Below are 21,900 nucleotides of genomic sequence, written 5' to 3' on the forward strand. Positions count from 1 at the left end.
ATTTCTAAAAAATTAAAACCAAATATATTAGTGTGATTTATCCAAAACAAACTGAGTAAAAAAGAAGGGTAAAATCTCCTATAACCAAAAAAAAAAAAAAAAACAAAACAAAAACATTTTGATATCTAGATGAAGAAGCATAATAATGTTAAGGGGCAAGAAAACTACAGCCTTGATCGAAGCGCCATCGAATTTTCCACAGAGCTGAGTCTCATCCCAAGCAATCCCTTAATCACCATGATCATTCTGTGTGGTTCATATTGACATCACGTCCCTAGTTACATTTTTGTCCAAGCAATCCCTTATGCTGTGTTTGGTTGGGGGATTTGAGGAGGGATTTGGAAAAGAAAAGGAAAAAGATGTGAAATTAGGTGAAATATAAAAATGTTTTATTCACATTTCACTTACCTTTTCTATTTCCCTTCTCAAATTCCTCCTCAAATCCCTCCTCAAATCTCCCAACCAAACACAGCATTAATCACCAAGATGATTCTCTATGATTCATATTGGCATCATGTCCCTAGTTACGTTTTTGTTCATATTCATCTTTAGAACTCAATTTAGTCTTTGATTTGAAGGAGGATGAATTGTGAGTCATTGCAGGTTTCATTTCCTTGTCAATAGGTGCCTGCCTCTGTTCTTGTTTTTTCTGTAAACTATTTTTATATTATGTTTGGTTGAGAGATTTGGGGAGAAATTTAGAAAGGGAAAAGAAAAAAGTGTGTGAAACTCGGTGAAACGTAGGTATATTTTATTCATATTTCACCTAACTTTTCTCCTTTCGATTCCAAATCTCTCCTCAAATCCCCCAATCAACCCCAATCAAACACAACCTTAGTATTACCTCATTCTTCATATTTTTTTTTTTTTTGGAAACTAGGAACGCCAGGGCTTACACAGCGCCAGCAAATAGACAGGAGCAGAAAGCTCAACAGGGGATTGACAACCCAATCTAAAGGAAGAGTATCCTTATATTGTGTTTGGATGGAAGATTTGAAAAGGAAAAAGAAAAGAAAAAAAAGTAGATGAAATATGAATAAAATATACTCGTATTTCACTTAATTTTACACACATTTTTTCATTTCATTTTCTAAATTCCTGTCTAAATTTCCTAACCAAATACATAGTTAAGGTTCCTAGAAGCTATCCAATAAGCACTACAAAAAATTAAGATTTTAGTGAACAAAATTTAGGGACAAAATTATTTTTTAAGGACTAAATATTTTTGTTGTGAAAAACATCATTTTATTTTTAACAATAAAAATTAGACATTAATGATGAATTATTATCTTTTTTAGACCAAATTTTTTGTCTCAAAAAGTAAACCATTTTGAGATTAAATTATTTTGTCTCTAAAAATATATTTATTAGTGACATTTTCAAAATTTTATTGTTAAAAAGTCTTATTTTTTACTTTTCAAAGGAAATTAGTCTCTATATGCTTTTTGTAACAAAATTTTCATTTTTACAGATCAAAAAATTTGATCCCTAAAAGTTACACGATTAGATTCTCTAGTAGTCCAAATGAAAGAAATGTTGCTTCTCAAAGCTGGGAGAATATCATGGATGATTGCTTGGCAATCCCGAGGACCAACTCGGATACACTCAGCTAGATAACTGTCTTGCTATCACTTATCCCTGGGACGTGCTCGAGCTCGAGGGTTGTAGAAAAGGTGCAAACCAGTGGAACCATTCGTGCTTCACCTTCAATTGTTGAAGACGACTAAACCGTGGAAGTGATTCCATCTAGGGGTGTGCATCGGTCCGTCAGTCCACCCAGTCCAATTTTATTTTTTAAGGGCTTGGGAATACTATTTAGCCCGTAGGATTGGGCTAGATTGAAATTTTTAACCCGATTGATTAATGAGCTAGGTGTAGGATTATATTTTTAGCCCGAGCCGTTATATTTTTAATTTTATTTATTTATATAATATATTGAAAATATATATATAACTTTTTATTGTTAGCCATGTGATTTGTAGGATGTTCAAGTGATCACTATTTTATTGAAGATATTCACACAAAAAAATGTTTGAAGAAATTTGAAGTTTAAATTATGAATTTCTTTTTCTTTTTTTTTTTAGTTTGATGCATTACTAATAGTTTGATTTAAAAAAGAGAGATTTATTAGAAAATCATTTTTTATGTGTTTGTATCCTGATTAGTCCATAAAATATTCTTGTATCCCAATAGGTCCTATTATTTGAACATTTGATCTATCAAATCCAAATTCTCACATTTAAGATATTTTATGGACATTTCCACCCTTATAAATTTTTTTGAACGGTTAGCAATTTGGTGATGTGAACATTTATATTCTACAATGCGAATATTCACATTGACATGTTAACATTCATATTGATGGTGTGAACATTCACATTGACAGTGTAAACATTCACATCACAGAATATTCACACTGTAAATGTAAATATTACTAGGGATATTTTTGTAACTATGTCACTCATAGAACTTATTGGAATATAAGAAAATAATGTAGATTAAATGAAACATAAGTAGGTAAAAAGGATTTATGAAAAAGAGCCCCTTTAAAAAACTTTGAACTTTTAGAATTATGGGTGTGTTCGGTTTAAAAAAATATAGGGCAAACTACCAATAGGTCCTAATAGTTGGATTTTATTCCCACTAAGTCCTATTGAAAATAAGCCTTAGTAAAATTGTCACTAAAAATAATTTTTTTGTGACAATTTTTTGCACGTCGCTAAAAATTGATAATTAGTGACTTTTTTTTGTCATGATTTTTATAAATTGTCTCTAAAACTTACAATTAGTAACGTTTTTATATGATAAATTTTTTCCATAGAACCCATTAGACAATAAGTCCACTTATTAAAATCTACACGTAAGTACCCCAAAAATATATATATAATATTTTAATTAATATGGTCTTAAATCTTCAATGGTTAGTTGCTTTATTAGCTTTTGTCTATTTATGAAAAAATAACAGGTATTATAATGTTTAATTTTTTTTATACCTTACATGTATTTCCCGATAGACGAACTTAAGAATTATAATTTATTTAGGACTGGGCTTGGGTTGATTGTATAAGTCCAATGTTCTGGCTGAACGGACTTAGATAGACGTAAATTTTTTTATTTGGATAGTGACAGTCCGACCCAAACTCAATCCAACCCGGTAAATGACAACCTCTAGTCCCATCCATCAGATTTCCTCTCCAATCCCGTAAAATAACTACTAAGGATGTTCAAGAACTGTCCTCTCCAATCCCGTAAAATAACTGCTAAGGATGTTCAAGAACTGTCCGTCACGAAACTAGCATCACAATAGATATTTTTAGTGTTATTTTGTATTCGCATCTCACAAACTTGATTTAGTGTTTACTTGGCGGCTTGCATATGATTTTTCTGAGCGTTCAAGTGCTAACATAGTTGGATTATATTTCTAACATTGAGCCATCGTTTATTTTGTAATAAAATATGTTACAAAAAAATATATTTTTTCATGTAAAACAACTTCATGCAAAAAATATATTTTCTTTCTATTTTTTGGTGTTTGGTTGATGTTTGTAAAATATTTTCATAATACTCAAGTTGTACTCTCTCTCTCTCTCTCTCTCTCTCTCTCTCTCTCTCTCTCTCTCTCTCTCTCTCTCTCTCTCTCTGTGCATGCAATTTGTGTAGATGTTGAATTGATCTTTGAAGAGAACCAATAATTATCCACAGCTGCAAAACCCACTGGATTTGCTCACTAAACTGTCAAGATGATCGGAACAAGGTATACAAAAACAATTGTCCAAAAAAAAAAAAGTATACAAAAATAACTTGCGGAAATTTAAAAGGAAAGTTATTTTTAGGCTTTTCATGAAAGTTATTTTTGTTAAAAAAATATTTTACTTACTTTGTGATCAACCAAACAATAAAAAATAATATCGAAACAAACGGAATGTTAGTGGATAATGTTTATAGTGATAAATCCAAAAACAAACACTAATATATGGGTGTAATACATAATATGATACTACACACCTGCCAATATAAAAATTGCTTGGTGGAATTGATAATTACTACATACAATAAATAAATAAAAATATTTGGGTAAATTATAAATGCATTTCTAAGGTTTGTTTAAAATACAAATTGTCTCTCTTAGTTTGAAAAATTATAAATATCTGCTCGTTAGGATATTTTATTTAATAGAATTCACTGAAAAAATAAAATTTTTAGCTGCTCTATTATACAATAATAAAATTATATAAATTATTAATTGAAATAAATTTTTAACATTATGAAAAATTATTAATTAACCTAATAATTTATTAATAAAATATGTCATTTATTATGAAACTAGAAATTTCAAGGGATGAATTTTTAAAACTACATAAGACAATTTGTATTTTAAATAAATTTTAAGAGAGGTATAGAAATTGAATCAATTCATATATGGTTTCCGAATTTGAACACCATAGTATTTGCCAATCAACTTATTAAAGTGATAGGCAAACTAGTATAAAATGTAACTTTTGTGTGATTTTGTAAAGTGACAGGCAAACTTGTATTTTCACATTTAATCCCATGAAATTCGATTAACAATCACAGTCCTCTCACTTGAATGCTAATCCTCTAGTATTTTTGCTGATTGAACTTGATTTACGTAAGACCTACATAACAAGATAAATAGTAGATTAGTGGAATTGGTTACTATTCGAACGTTTGAAAAAAAAAAAAAAAAACACGTCTCGCAGATAAAGCATGTGATTTTAGGCCAGTTCCGGCGTTTTCAGGTTGTTTTATTCCTTTCAAATAATAGACTTTTCAACAAGCACCGTCTTGTCAAGACTGAGGTAATGGGCCTCGTTTGGTAAAGCTATGAGAAAGTGATTATAACTTATATCTTAACAGCTTATAACTTATAATTGTGAACATAAACTAACTTTTTACTTATAAATTAAGCTTCTCCTCCTCTATTCAAAGAATAAGTTGATTTTTGATTTACAAAAAGTTATAAACTGTATTGTTAAACTGAACCAAACACATCAAAATAACTTAAATTAAGCTAAAAGTTAAAATAAACTGTAAATAAGCCCAACCAAACAAGACCAATGTAATTTTGGATTAGTTCCTCATATTTTGAGTATTTTACTCTTTCAACAATGGACTTTTCAACCAACAATGGACTTTTCAACCAGCAGCGCCTTTCCAAGACCGAAGCTATAAATTCAAGTCTCATAAGTCCTAACGAAATTTTTTAATAACAATAATACAGGAATCTACCATTCTCAACTCAAAAATTATTCAAAACTTTTATTTTGTAATTCAAATTTTTTCTATATATAAATTCTATATAAATCTTATACTATATAAATTAATTTTTATCACACAATCATACACTTAAAATTTTCTCAATAGATAAGGATGAGTCTCTACACATTTTCATTTGAAAAATACTATAGGTTCTAAATTTTTTACCAAATAAATTATTAAATATTGTTGGAAAAAATGGTTTTTTGGTGACTTTAATTAAATATTAAAGTGGATCCCAACCATCTATTGTGTTGGGTCCAAGTGGGTCTAGATATTTTGCATTGAGATCTTTACACCACAGATAGAATGGCCAAAAACCATTGAGATTTGAATGAGAAATTGCCTCATGAAGTTAGCTTCATGGAAAAAAAGTAATGAAGTTTGTAACTCCTACCTTTATTACAGAGTTTAATAGAGCATTAATGGGGTTTGTAACTCCTGCATTAATGGGGCTTGTAACTCCTGCATTAATGGGGTTTGTAACTCTTGCCTTTATTGCAGAGGTTAATGGTGCATTATGAACAGCCATAAAGGCTGGAGACTCTTCCTCTCTCCCCTATACATGTATAAATTGAGACCCTCCTATCAAGTCTGAAACATAGAAATTTTTACTTCCATTTCACAAGTCAATTTGCCTGAAAGTTCCTACAGTGAGAGAGTGCTGCCACTGTTTTGTTCGCTAAGCTAGACAGAGAGTGGTTCTGCCGTAACTGGTTTTGACCGTCGTATCCTGGGAGACAGACGCCAGGATTCCTCAAGCACTCAACCAGTGAGGCGGCGAAATCTGTTTTAAGGAAACTGCTTCCGTGCAGGCTTCGGTTTCGTCTCTTTACCCTTTTATTGTTTTGTGTATTTCTGTTGAAATTTAGTTGTAATTATCAGCATGTGTTCTTAGTATATATATAATTTAATTTCTTCATAAATCTATTTATTTAATTTCAAAATTTGAACAACAAATATCTCACAAAATGTGAACCTCACACTCATATGAGACATTTAGTCATTTGTTTGATAGAAAATTTAATATCCCTAACATTATCCTTTCCATTTAACAAACATATCAATTCATCTCTCCATTTTCAAGGTTGTTAATCCAATCTACTAAATATGAGGCAAACAAACATTTATGAGCTAATTTGAGAAGATGGTTAAAAGTCTTGACTTTTAATCTATTTTTGGTCATATTACCTCTCTATATTTTTATATATTTTTTCAAAAAAAATCAAAAAATTAACTTTTAACTAACTTCTCAAAATAATATCTTATTAAAACTCCACTAGATTGTGAACGTCAATATCAATAATAATAGGGAAGGGTAGTTGGATAATTAAATTTAAAATCAAATTAAATAAAAAAAATTGATGAATAATTAGAAATGGTCTTATAAACGAGTACTTTGATTCATAAGGTTAGGTAAAATTAAGATTTGAGTGTCTTTTTGAAAAATTGTAATTTAATGTATAACAACATTACAAACTCAAACTTATGAACCTAAAAATTACTTATAAATAGAATTCAATGGTTCAAATTTATTTTACTCATTGATCCCACATTTTATCAATTTAATTTTTACCACACGAACACATTCGAAGTAAATTATAAATTAATAAGGGTGAGTTCATAACATTTTTGTTTAATGTAATAGATTAATAATTACACAAACATAGAGGGGATAGACTCCCTTTCATACCTCTCCGTACTTTTCTCATAGGTTTCAATCCAGACCCACTCTATTCCCACAATAAACGTCATCCATTAAAAAAATTAAATTCATCAGATAATTATAAATACAAGAATAAATTACATTTTGTTAATAAAATGAACGATAGATATAATTAAACTTAAACCATCCATTTTATAAAATAAAATGCAATTTGTTACCATGTTTATAGTTGTCCGATCAAATTAATTTTTTACATAAATGACTTTTATTGCAGGACTTATGAGATAGACTGTCCGTATTATCAATGCGAGTTCAAATTAAAACCCATAAAAAAATAAAATAAATAAACAAAATAAAAGTAAAGAGAGAGAGGTATGAAGATATGAAATATGGAGAAGAGTTTATCCCAATATAGAGAATTCAATTTTTCTTATGAAAAAAAAAAAAGAAGAAGAAGAAGAAGTTGTATTTGAAGCAAATCTCTTGGTGTATTGGTAATTTTTTTTTGTTATGTATGGTATCTTGAACCAGCTTACACGCACCAAATTAAGTCTCTACAGCCCGAACAAGCCTTTCAAAACAGAGTTTACGCCTTGCAATTTGTGGCTCCAAGGTATGCATTTGCTAGTTACGGGATTTGAACCTGAGACCTAAGAGGGAGCAAATCTCTAGACTCTAATCGTCACCCATTAGGCAAACCACCCTATGAAAACTAAAATGTTCTCCAGAAAAAATGAACCAATGAATGACAAGTGCTGAAACAAAGAGAGGGAAGAACGCTGGAGTGATAGAAGACCGCCGGAGAGAACGCCGGCAGATGCAGAAGCCAAGGAAGATCAAAAAAAAAAAAAGGTCAAAGATAAGCAAGAATAGCCACCATGAAGGACAATCTCTCACCTCTCCCTCCCTCCTTCAACCAGGTTCTTTGATTTGGGGATTTCAATTATACCAAAAAAAAAAAAAAGGATAAAAAAAAATATTTTGGGAAGTTATACATTGAATTGAAATTTTAGGATTTTTATATGAGGGAGTTTTGATTGAAAATTTTGGGTTATTTTGTCATTGCCTATTTTAGAGAAATTATTGATCATATTTGGTTTCAATTTTTTGAATTTAATTTTTTTTAAATTGAATTTTTTTATTTTTAGTGAATATTTTTAAAATTTTCAGTAATTTTTTTTTACTTTTTTAAATGTACCTTACTTAGATGTATGTAAAAAGTAAAACATTTATAAAAAAAAATACTTTAAAAAATTAATAAATACACAAAAAATATGAAAAATATATTGAATTTTCGTATATTTTTTTGTATTTCTTGAATTTTTTAAAGTTTTTTTCACAAATATTATACTTTTAAGTGTATTTATGTTAGATGTATTTAAAAATTAAAAAAATGCTTAAAATATTTTAAAATTTTAATAAAAATACAAAAATACAAAAAAAAATTAATTTTTTGAAAAGTGAATTTGAATTATGAAACCAAACAAGATTAAGTTTAGTTAGATTAAAAATGCTTGAGACTCTTAAATGAAGAGTTCTAGAGGTGAGTCACAATTTGATGTTTTGATATATTACATTTTCTTTTTTTATATCTTGTCACATCACTAGAATTGACATTAGAGTTCCAAAACTCTAATGGCCTCTACCATTCCTCTTAGTTAGCTACGCCACGTCACTGATTACGTTACTATCAGTCCAGCCAACTGCCACGGGAAATTCCGGACTAATGAATAACTTAAATTTTTGGGTTTTTTAAGCTGTGTGTTTTGTGATTAGGCAAATATTAACTAGTGTTTTTGATGTATGGTTTAATATTGAAAAGTATATATAAAATATTTAAAAATTCTTTAAAAATGTTAAAAGTATATTAAATTTAGTAAAAAAATATCTTATTTTTTCAAATTTTTTGTCATTATTTATACTTGGGCACCTATTAGCAAAACACTTTATTTATACTTCCAATAGTGCCTATATTACTTTTTGACATTGTTGGTGGATAACTGTTGCTGTTTGTTTTCTTATTTTTGTTCATTTTGCTTTGAATTTTGTTCTGTTTCACAGACTCACGCCTTTGGGTTAATGGTATCTGAAAACTTTGCTTTGATAATTTTATTATTGGGGCTCAAGTTTTTTTTTTTTTTTAGGCTTTATTTCACAAGAGTTCAATTGGGTTCTGTTTCGTCCTCTTGGGAATACTTCATGAAGTACTGCGGGAAAACTACTCTAGAGGATCTGCGGGTTATTTTATTTTATTTTAAACTAAAATGGTGTCACCCTTGCTCCTAATTTTGTTTTATTTTTGTCATTTTACACAACTAGGCTAGCTCCTTTTATCTCACATCTCCACCAGCCTTGCTTGTTTGATGTTACATGTTACGTTACATATTCAATGGGGAGAAATTTCTTCTTGTATTGGTCAATATTGGACCACAAAGACTTGACTACACAAAATAAATAAATAAATAAATATCCACCGAGTTGAAAACCAAACTGAGTCATTACAATTTACATGATAAATGTATGTGCCTCAAAATCAATCCTGTTAGGTTTTATTTCTTGGCAATCCCGTTTGACAAAACTCCTTTGAGTTGTAATTTTATTCGCATTTTTATTTCAGTGAGGCTATGAGTTGTTAGATGCGAATCCAACCCGAATCAAGCATTTCAGAGAAGTTTGTGATGATAAAGCTTTCAAGATTGCCACTTCGCTGATTATGACGGGGATCAAGCAAAATGCAAAAATGCATTCAAAGTTGCCTGTCCGAGCATGTTATATTTTTCCAGTTTTTCCAGTTTTGGCCTTCCCGCTCGAGCGGGGAAAGGGACGCTCGAGCGTGGATTGGAAGCTCTCAGCATCTCTGCAGTCGCCTGTAAAAATACTGGAATGTGTGATTTTACGCTCGAGCGGATTCTCCTACGCTCGAGCGCATCTCAGTTTGTTCGCACGCAGTTTTTGGTCAGTCCGCTCGAGCGGGCTGTGTTGAGCTCGAGCGGAGATCGCGGGACAGATTCTATAAATTCGCGTGTTGGGTCAGATTTTAGGATAACTTCTCCAGTTCTTCTTTTTGGTTTCTAGGGTTTATATCTGGGGATACTTTGGGAGTTTTCTTTGATATTTTTATTGAGTATTCAACTCATGATCTAAAGGGAGTACATCAAAGGTTTGTTTGTTATACACAAAAGAGAGAGTTATTCTTCAGTTGTGGATTCTGAAGAATTCGAGCCTGAAGCTTTGGTGGAATCCGGAGTGGCTCATCAGAAAGACAATTCCGTGGTGAAGATGGGGTTGGAAGAGGCACATAGAGGTTTGTTCAATTAGGCGTTATGGATTCGCTAGGTAATTGAGAGTATACCTGTGTAATTCCTTTAAATCTTCTTAGTGGATTGTTCTTGTGGCTGTTGCCCGTGGTTTTTTTAATCACAGTTGGAGGTGTCCAATTGTGGTTTTTTCCACGTTAAATCACTGTGTCTCTTTGTCTTGATTGTTTGATTGTTTGATTGGGATTGTTATATTCTGCTTATTCTCATAAATCTAAAGGCAAAGATAAACTCAAAATTAATTCTATAGCCAAGAAGGAGAAAGGAAAGATACAAGGAAACTCTGAAAGACTCCAATGCTATGAGTGCCAAGGATTTGGCCATTTTGCTCAAGAATGCCCCACTCGTTTGAAGAAGAAGAAAGCCCTTGCCATCACTTGGGATGATGAATCTGAATCTGATGAAGATGAAAGTGAGAATGAAGGTCAAGGCGAAGAGGGTCATAAACAATTTCTTGCTTTCATGGCGGCTTCTGAAGCTGAAGGACAAACAGATTCTCCAAAGAGGTCAGTTGAGAATATCACTGATGATGAATCCTCGGAGAGCGATCATGAAGAGCTTGAGCAAGCTTATGAAAAGTTGTATAAGGAGTCTCTTAAGTTATTCAAATTGAATGACAAACTCACAAAGAAACTCAAAGCATGTGAATGTGAGAATGTCAAACTTAAGGAGGAGATTTCCAAGGCTAGGATCAATGCCATCAAGATAGCTGATGATCAACAAGTTCTTTGTGCAAAACTGTTGACTTGTGAGACGGAGAGGAATGAGCTACTGCAAACCCATGTCATGTATGAAGAAAAGGTTGAATCTCTCGAGATGTCACAAGTTGCTTTGGAAGAACTAATGGTCAAGAAAGAGGAAGAGCTCAAGTGTGCTATGGCTACCATTGGTCTTTGGAACAAAGGATCAAAGACTTTGGAGGATATCATTGGGTCTCAACAAATGAGTTGTGACAAGAGTGGCATTGGCTTTGGTGGTAAGAAAGAGCAAAAACAGATTGCTTCCTCATCTTATGATACAAGAACTCAAGGAAAGGGAGGACAAAAGATTCAACAAGATGAAAGACTTCTCAAACTCCCTAGAGTTGGTAAGGTAAAAGAAAAGAAGGTACACCCTGTTTTTATTTGTCATCATTGTGGTATGCATGGTCATATTCGCCCTTACTGTTATAAGTTGCATGGGAGAGTGCCTCAAAAGGGTAGAAATTCGATTTACATGTCTAAGCGGAATACCAAGATTCATGAGGGTGTTCACAACACCGCGACTTTTACCAAGACCACTGGACCTAATTTTGTTAAGACCAAAAAGATTTGGGTGAGAAAAGTTGACTTGTGTTAATTTGTTTGGTCGTTTTAGTTTATAGTTTTTTGTGTGTTTCTCTTTGGGTCTTTTAATGTGTGCTTGTTTGTTTTTTGTCTTGCTTTGGTTAAGAAAAAAATTGAAGAAAAAAAAAAGAAAAATTCCAAAAAGATTTTCTTAGTATGGTTTTGCAAGCTTGAAATTTTTGAGTGGTCCTTGGTACATATTGGAATTGATGAGAAAATCCATTACATGTTAATATGTGTGTGCTTTCTGTGGTCTTTACTCATTTTGGAGTGTGTGTTTTTTGATTAGTATGTCTCATTCTGTACACACTCTTGGATTAGCAAATTTTGGAGTCTTCCGCCATAGTGATTATTTTTTTTCTATGGACTTCTGTCATTGATCTTTTGTGTTTCTAGAGGAATTGACCTATACTAGCATATCATGGGTGATGTTGAGTCTCTTAACCACCTACCATCTTTTTTGCACCTCCATGGCTTTCCCCTTAATTCTTTGCAATCTAGCCATGAGGAAAAGGCTACCTCAGAGTCACCAACCAGGCCATCCTTATTATATCCATGCTTCTCTGGTTCGGTTTCCATACTCTTGAGCGTGTCAGCCACCAATGATTGTGCAAAAGAAAAAGAAAAAGAAAGAGAAGAAGACAAAATATACAAAAGAAAGAAAAAAATGTGCAAAAGAAAGAAAAAAAAAGAAAAAGAAAAAAAGATTCATTGATTGAGGGGGAGCCTCCGCCTTTACTCACCAAATACCCCTTGATTCGTAGTGGTTTGACTTTCCTTTGTCATGCTTAAGATTCTCGTGTCGGAGGTCCGGCTTTCATATCACTACCAGGATTGAATCTAGTGTTTGTCGAACTCCAAGAGTCACACACACACTTTTTATCATGGGATCTATGCTTTTCACATAATACATCACTTTCTTTCATGAGGAATTTTCTACAGACTGTGCACATTGTGTTTTCTTTTAATGGTGCTTCTTGGATAATCTTATGTGTTTTAAGGTACTAATCTGAAATTCCTTACTTGCTCCACCATATTATTTTTATCATTCTCTTCTTGTTCACTGTTTTTCAGTGTTTGTGGTTGCTTTTAGTGAGGGGGAGCTTGGTTCATCTTGATTTGGGTGTGTAAGTGAGTTTGGTTTTTCATTGCAAGAGTTGTTTAGCATGAACACTTTGATATGTTTGATAAGGGAGATTGGCTATATTGTTTTTCATGTTGCTATGCACTATTTGCCCTTCTTGTATGTTCCTGGTTTTTACATCGTCATATCATTGCTTCTGGGGTTTATGATCTTGCTTTTGTTGTTTGAGAGTTGTTGTTCATGAGTCTTAGTTTTCATCTATTCATGTTTTCCATCTCATGTTTCAAGTTAATCGTGTCATATGTCCATTGTTTTTTTCTTATACTTTTGTGGGACTAATAGTTGTTTTGGAGATTGTGGCACTAATGACTGTTTTGCAGATCATGACCTTGAGAAAGAAGTTGGCTTTTGTTGGCTGTAATGGGTTGGGGTGTTTAGGATTTTATTTGTTAGGTGTGTTTTGTCACGGCATTGCCAAAGGGGGAGATTGTTAGGTTTTATTTCTTGGCAATCCCGTTTGACAAAACTCCTTTGAGTTGTAATTTTATTCGCATTTTTATTTCAGTGAGGCTATGAGTTGTTAGATGCGAATCCAACCCGAATCAAGCATTTCAGAGAAGTTTGTGATGATAAAGCTTTCAAGATTGCCACTTCGCTGATTATGACGGGGATCAAGCAAAATGCAAAAATGCATTCAAAGTTGCCTGTCCGAGCATGTTATATTTTTCCAGTTTTTCCAGTTTTGGCCTTCCCGCTCGAGCGGGGAAAGGGACGCTCGAGCGTGGATTGGAAGCTCTCAGCATCTCTGCAGTTGCCTGTAAAAATACTGGAATGTGTGATTTTACGCTCGAGCGGATTCTCCTACGCTCGAGCGCATCTCAGTTTGTTCGCACGCAGTTTTTGGTCAGTCCGCTCGAGCGGGCTGTGTTGAGCTCGAGCGGAGATCGCGGGACAGATTCTATAAATTCGCGTGTTGGGTCAGATTTTAGGATAACTTCTCCAGATCTTCTTTTTGGTTTCTAGGGTTTATATCTGGGGATACTTTGGGAGTTTTCTTTGATATTTTTATTGAGTATTCAACTCATGATCTAAAGGGAGTACATCAAAGGTTTGTTTGTTATACACAAAAGAGAGAGTTATTCTTCAGTTGTGGATTCTGAAGAATTCGAGCCTGAAGCTTTGGTGGAATCCGGAGTGGCTCATCAGAAAGACAATTCCGTGGTGAAGATGGGGTTGGAAGAGGCACATAGAGGTTGGTTCAATTAGGCGTTGTGGATTCGCTAGGTAATTGAGAGTATACCTGTGTAATTCCTTTAAATCTTCTTAGTGGATTGTTCTTGTGGCTGTTGCCCGTGGTTTTTTTAATCACAGTTGGAGGTGTCCAATTGTGGTTTTTTCCACGTTAAATCACTGTGTCTCTTTGTCTTGATTGTTTGATTGTTTGATTGGGATTGTTATATTCTGCTTAAAATTGATACATAATCACAAATCAACATCTAGGGGATTTCTAGATTTTTCAAATCCATTGTTACCCATCTCCATGATCAATCAAAGCTCCATTCCTCCTTCAATGACTATCTTCTTCTTCTTCTTTTTCTTTTTCTTTCTCTTTCTATTAGTCCCATGTACTGCTCAGATCTCTTTCAACTTCACAAGTTTCAATCGAGACATTAACCACATCAACTACACTGGAGATGCTAAATCCTCTGATCCAGTGCATCTTTGGGACAAAGCCACAGGAGCATTTGCAGGCTTCAGTATCCATTTCTCCTTTGTCATTAACTCACTAAATCAGACCCCATATGCGGACGGGATGGCATTTTTCCTTGCACCAGTTGGTTTCCCTATTCCTGATGTCCAAGAAGGAAGAGGTTTAGGCCTTGTCAGCGGTCAACAAATATTCAACCCCACGTTCAACTCATTGCCGGCCAATCAATTCGTGGCAGTGGAGTTCGACACATTTATCAACAATCAATGGGATCCACCATTTGAGCATGTAGGTATCAACATCAACTCCTTGGTATCTGTGCAAAATGTGACATGGCGGTGTCAAATTCCCTCTGGAAAAATGAATCACGCCTCGATTCGTTACGATTCTAGTTCGAGAAATTTGAGTGTTGCATTCACCAGTTTTCCTGATGAAAACACCACAATCATGCAAGAGCTTTATCATATAGTTGATCTACGCAAGTATTTGCCAGAGTGGATTACTTTCGGCTTCTCTGCCGCAACAGGAACAATAGTCGAGACGCACACTCTTCACTCTTGGAGCTTCAATTCTAATATACAAATTGATCCAAATTGGGAGCCAGTGCCAGCATTTGCCAACCAAAATCAAAAAATAATAAACAAGAGGTGGGTACTAGTGGGATCTATAGGAGGTGTTTGTGTTTTAATCGGTGGGTTAGGCTTCCTTTGGTTTTGCTTGAAGAAGAAGAAAAAGAATAGGGTTGAAAATAAATACAAGGCTTTGTATGAGCTTCTTGAAGCCGAAACAGGACCTAAGAAGTTTTCATACCAAGAATTGGCCACTGCAACAAGATACTTTGTGGAGGAAGAGAAGCTCGGACAGGGTGGATTTGGTGGAGTTTATAGAGGTTTCTTGAAAGAATTGAATTCATATGTTGCTGTCAAAAGGGTGTCAAAGGAGTCTAAACAGGGTATTAAAGAGTATGCTTCGGAAGTGAAGATCATTAACCGATTGAGTCACAGAAATTTGGTGCAACTTCTCGGTTGGTGCCACGAAGAAAGAGAACTCTTACTTGTGTATGAGTTTATGCCCAATGGCAGCTTGGATTCTCATCTGTTCAAAGACAACACCTTCTTGACATGGCTGACAAGGTACAATATCGCTAAAGGATTGGCCGCTACATTGTTTTACTTACACGAAGAATGGGAACAGTGTGTGTTGCACAGAGATATTAAATCAAGCAACAATATGTTGGATTCAAAATTCAATGCTAAACTTGGGGATTTTGGGTTAGCCAGGCTTGTTGACCACGAGAGAGTGTCACAAACCACAGTCTTGGCCAAGATGGGCTACATGGCTCCTGAGTGCCTCGTGACAAGCAAGTCTAGCAAAGAATCAGATGTCTACAGCTTTGGCATTGTTGCTTTGGAAACTGCTTGTGGAAGAAAGCCCATTGACCTCATGGCTGAAGAAGGTCATATGAGGCTGGTGGAGTGGGTTTGGGAGCTCTATGGAAGAGGAAACCTTCTTGAAGCAGCGGATGCGAAACTGGGAGATTTTGATGAGGAACAGATGGAATGCTTGTTGTTTGTTGGGCTTTGGTGTGCTCATCCAGATTACAACCTCAGGCCTTCAATAAAGCAAGCAATTCAAGTTCTTGACTTTGAGGCTCCTTTGCCTAGCCTTCCACCAAACATGCCTGTGCCAACTTACTCAGCTCCTGAAAGACACGAGACGCAATTCTCCAGCTCTAGTTGCTACACCATCTCCTCCAACCATCCCTAGTTTTTTCGTCGTTGCCACAGCTTTCATAAGGTGAGGGATCATTTGTACTCAATAATCGTTATTATATTTCATATTTTTATTTTTTTGGTTATAATATGACTTATTTATCCCCAAAAAAAAATTATCGTCATTTTTCTGTGCCTAATACACTCCCAATTCCCAATTGTAAGACGTTGTGGGAATCTTTAGAACGTATGAATCTTGAGGTATGATTGTACCATTGAGATTGCGTTGGATATAGGGCAACATGAATTTTAGGTAGAGAAAGGTTCAAGTTTGTCATGACTTGGGTGTTTGAAGTTTTCAATGTTTCTATTGTATTCAACAATAAGAGCAATAGTTGGACAATTTATTTTAATTTGAGAAATATGTTGATGCATATCTTAAATCAAGCTTCCTAGTCACGATGTAAATTGATATCATATCATCAAAAAAAAAAAAAAAAATGGATATCATAATTGATTGATCTCATGTATTAAAATTTTATTTTATTTTTGTCTCAACACAGTCTGAATATAATCCAGAATATGGTGATGTTCATATTTTAATGGCTAAAATATTTTTTTCTATCAATTTTATTTAACAGAAATAGGCAAATGGTTTAGAATGAAAAAAACAAAAATATTATGATTACAATTGATAAAATTAAAATTTTAATAGTTATTTTTATTATAAAAGTCAAATTTTAGGATTTTTTAAATAACTTCCCCAAAAAAAAAAAATGACAAGCCGGCCCATTTTGATTCCCGTCTTCTGCGAGATTTGATCAACCCAACCCACCTTCTCAAATGGGCCATCTGCTTTATTCAAGACTGGTGGACTATCCAACCACACACCTATTATTGCAAAGGTTTGAAAAAAAAAAAAGGGTAAATTATCACGTCAATTTATATATTTTGATTATTGAATTATTTTAATTGACTTTAATTATTAATATTTTTTATGATTTAAAAATAAAAATATTATAATTTTAATTGTTAACATTTTTTTTTGATAAATACATATATAAAAAGCATATTTCATGTTTTTTAAAAATAAAATTATAAACATGATGATTTAGTGACTTAACATTAATTAATGCAGTGATAATTTTTCTAAAAATATTAATAATATTATCAATTGATACAAAATTTAAAATTAAATAAACTAAAATTATAAAACTATAACAATAAAAGTAACAAATTTAAATACATCGGTATAATTTGTTTAAAAAATAATAAGTAAAAAATAAGAGTATCTTCTAGAACCTTCCCAAACAAAAAAAGAAAAAAGAAAAAAATTGAACCCTGCAAAATAGCCATATATCTACTTGTGCACCTCCTTTATAAGCAGCTCTTGCAATGCAAGACAATCTCCAACCATGGCCTCTCTCTGTCTCTGTCTCTCTCTCTCTCACTTGTGGCAACATCATCTGTATTGGTGGATTTGATGTTGATCAGCCCCAGCCCCCTCTCCCCCCCCCCTCCTATTTCACCACCACATTATTCTTCCATAAAACAAAGTCGCATAAAAATTTTAAGATTATAATTAATTGGTGCCCCTCCTACATTAAATTCCTGACTCCGCCACTGTATACCCATATATAAATTTACAGTAATAAATTTATTGATTACAAATTTACAGATTTACAGTAATAAATTTATTAATTACAAATTATTGATTAAAAAAGAAACTGAAATTAATAGATTATCATTTTTTGCTGCAAAAAAAAAAAAAAAAAAAGGAAAAAAAATGACCTACAATATACCCATATCTTGTGATTTTTTCCGTTATTTCGAGCATGTGCACCTTTATAAATGCTCTTGCTAAATGCAAGACCATCTCCACACCACACCATGGCTTCTCCTTGTCTCTGTCTCTCCCTCTCTGTCACCTGTGGGAAAATCAACTGTGTTGATCAGCCCCAGCCCCCTCTCCCTCCCCCTCTCCCTCCCCCTCTTGTTTCACCACCACCATATGTACGTCGCTCGGCGAGGCCCCGGAGGGCCCCCCTCCGATTTGGATACAATGACGACTCCACCATCTCCGCAGCCCTGAAGTGATTGGGTTTCTATCGTATTCCTTTATCTTCAGGGCTGCGGAGATGGTGGAGTCGTCATTGTATCCAAATCGGAGGGGGGCCCTCCGGGGCCTCGCCGAGCGACGTACATATGGTGGTGGTGGTGGTGGTGAAACAGGAGGGGGAGGGGGAGGGGGCTGGGGCTGATCAACACAGTTGATTTTCCCACAGGTGACAGAGAGGGAGAGACAGAGACAGAGAGAAGCCATGGTGTGGTGTGGAGATGGTCTTGCATTTAGCAAGAGCATTTATAAAGGTGCACATGCTCGAAATAACGGAAAGAATCACAAGATATGGGTATATTGTAGTTCATTTTTTTTCCTTTTTTTTTTTTGCAGCAAAAAATGATAATCTATTAATTTCAGTTTCTTCTTTAATCAATAATTTGTAATCAATAAATTTATTACTGTAAATCTGTAAATTTGTAATCAATAAATTTATTACTGTAAATTTATATCTGAGTATACAATGGCGGAGTCAAGAATTTAATGTAGGAGGGGCACCAATTAATTATAATCTTAAAATTTTTATGCGACTTTGTTTTATGGAAGAATAATTATAATCTTACAAGAAATTAGTGATTTAGAGACTAATATTTAGAGACCAATTAAATTTGGTCTCTAAAAGTCATCATTTAGGGACAAAAATGAATTTTTTTAAAAAAAGCCATACAAACCCTCCATATTACTTCTATGAGATGGATATATACCGTATTTGACCAGTTGATCCGCGCTTGATTGATATGGTTAAGAACTGGGAACCAATATATTTGGTTACTAATGTGTGTTGACTTTCAGAGACCAAATTTAGGTCGTCTCAATAATAGGCAAATAAAATCTCATCCTCACGCCCTAATTTGTCAACTGCATGCTCTCGATCTGTTCTCTCTTCTCTCTGTCTAGGGCTCTGTCTAAGACTCTAATGGAGATCTAAGATCTTCAGCTTCAATCGATCTCATTTTCATGATGGATCTCATCTTCATGATCGATCTCATACTCCAACGCAGATCTATCCTCTCTCTCTCTTCGTTTCCACACCAGCACCCCTTCTTGCTCAGGTCTCTCTCTCTCTCTCTCTCTCTCTCTCTCTCTCTCTCTCTCTCTCTCTCTCTGTGTGTGTGTAATGTATATATATATATATGGCAGAATTTTTTTAGTGTTCAGGTGTTTGGACCTGTGAACTGGAAGAGAAGATGAATCGGTGCAGGGAGATTAGCGGGGTCTCGATTTTTGCATCTGACTCCATCTTCTTCCGTAAACCTCGATGAATCGGTGTTTGGTTTTATTTGTGTATCTTGAATCCCTCCGTAAAAGACCAATTCAAACCTTCGAGATGGCATCTCAAGTATATGATCTAACTTTTTCTGTTTTTTCATTAATATATTGCATTTTCAATAATTTTACTCTCAATTTATGTATAAAAAAAATAATCTGATTTCGTTGTTTTTATCGAATAAATTCCAGTCATCAAACTAAGATTTTCGACTCTAAAGCAAAGATGGAGCTTCTTGACATCATTCTAACGAAGGTATACACTCCTCCATGTGTATTTTCGACTCTAAAGCAAATATAATTTCTGTAGTTTGCTTCTTAAATTTAATGTGATTTTCTATTGCTTCAAATTTGCAACTATTCATGATTTCATTAATTTATACATCGCATCAATGCCTTGTGGCTAAACTATTACGTGCAACTTTGCAGCTAGAGACTCATGGCGAACTTTTTGACAAAATTGTAAGGCTTTGATTGCTTCTGATTTAATGCATTGATTCTCATGAAAATCTTGTTCCATACAATTAGTGACCATGTTGGATTTTGTACGGTTTTTTTGAGGCAGTCTAGTAAAGGGAGGTTGAAACAAGATGAAGCAAGGAAGTATTTTCAGCAGCTCATAAATGTGGTGGATTACTGCCACAGCAGAGGTGTCTTTCATAGGGATCTGAAGGTGAGAAAATCACTGACTCTTGGTTTTAATTTCTGCAAATGGAGTCCTCAAAGTTTCAGATTTTGGATTAAGCGCTCTACCTCAGCAAGTTCGAGTATGTGACAGCTTCCTGTCTAGTACTTCTCATCTGCATCCTACTAGTTGCCGGGGGGGGGGGGAGGGGAATTGATCTGCATCCTAGTAGTAAAAATTGTGTCAAAGTTTCAGGGGCAACGCTTCGTTTATTTTATCTATACGTACAGTATTGCATTGTTTAAACTCTTGATGATAGTGTGGCGACCATTACACATGTTTAAAACTGAGTTTCTGAACTCTTCATTCAGGGAGATGGGTTACTGCACACAACCTGTGGAAAACCAAATTATGTTGCTCCTGAAGTATGGTATAGTGTTTAATGCAATTGAACATATCTATCTCTTCCTAACCACACTTATTATCCTCATCACTTTGGTTGTTTACTTGTCTAGGTGATTAAGAATAAAGGCTACGATGGAGCTAAAGCAGATCTATGGTCGTGCGGTGTAATACTTTTTGTACTATTGGCAGGCTTTCTGCCATTTGAAGAGTCCAACCTCATGGAATTATACAAAAAGGTTTTTTTCTTTTTCTTCCAAATACCCTATGCCTTTGGGTTGTTTTGTTGTAATTTGTTATCCTGTCAATGGTTTTTCTTTTATTTTTGCTAAATTCGTGAAGTATTTAGCAAATCTTATTGCATTCTTTTCATGATATCCTCTAAGGAAATTTTAGTCATGAGGTTAGTGCGGAGAAGAGAATGACAAAATTTGTCTTATGCATGTTATTTGGGTGAGTGGAATCGTAGGTCTTTTGCTCACCCCAAACAGCATGCATAAGAGATCTGTCTTATGCATGTTAATTAGAAGTTTGAGTTACATATGGTGTAGAAATAAGCATGTAAACCTCAAGGGTTTGGCCTAGTGGGTATAACTTGAGGTCTGGGAGTGTGCCCCCTTGAAGTCTCAGATTCAATATCCACTAATAGCAATAAGCTCCATGGGGCCATGTCCATATAGGGCATTGCCTTGGCTTTAAATGGCGCCCTCGCAAGTAGGTGGTGGGATTGGTCTTCTGGAATCATTCGAGGTGCACGTAATTTGACTTATTTGTGCTGTTGCCTCTGTTTTTAGAATTTTAAATAAAAGATTTTATAGAAGTATCCTGAACTTGTCCATAAGGTATCTGGCTGTATCCTAGCTGTATCTGTTTTCCTGTTCAGTATATGAAAAACTAATTGGTTGATAGAACCCAAGATGACAATTACTATGCTTTTCTCAATTTGTAAAACATGCATATTATGTTATTTCATGTTTTTGTTTTTGTTTTTGTAACGCCCTCAAAATAATAACAATAAACCCAACAAATAAGACATGCATTGATATGTAAAAGTTCCACATTCTTCCATTTATCAGAATTCCATTACATATGTATTACATGTTAACAACAAAAGCAAATGCCCTAAGGGCTTACAGCTTGCCAAGTTAACACGTGGTTACAACAAAAGAGTATTAACTCATACACATTAAGCCCTTGGCTTGAATTTACATGTAATACATCAAAAAGTAAAACGACAATAGTGTGTCCGCCTCTAGCCTTCCAAGCTATGTCCTTGGAGGTGGCATGCTACCTGTATCTGAAAATGATATTCCCATATAGGGTGAGCCACAGCCCAGTAGAAATACACTAAACCAACCATGAACAATGACTAAAATATTAGCAATTGATAGACGGCTAA

At 34.2% G+C, this 21,900-nt stretch overlaps 1 pseudogene; it reads left to right on the plus strand.

Moving 5' to 3' along the window:
- Positions 1 to 14,436: 14,436 nt before the first annotated feature.
- On the plus strand, positions 14,437 to 16,257 carry LOC145804288 (L-type lectin-domain containing receptor kinase IX.1 pseudogene; annotated as a pseudogene).
- The last annotated feature ends 5,643 nt before the right edge of the window (positions 16,258 to 21,900 follow it).

The sequence above is a fragment of the Camellia sinensis genome, chromosome 12 (assembly GCF_055761805.1).
Source record: "Camellia sinensis isolate YWXY chromosome 12, ASM5576180v1, whole genome shotgun sequence".
Taxonomy (NCBI): Eukaryota; Viridiplantae; Streptophyta; class Magnoliopsida; order Ericales; family Theaceae; genus Camellia; species Camellia sinensis.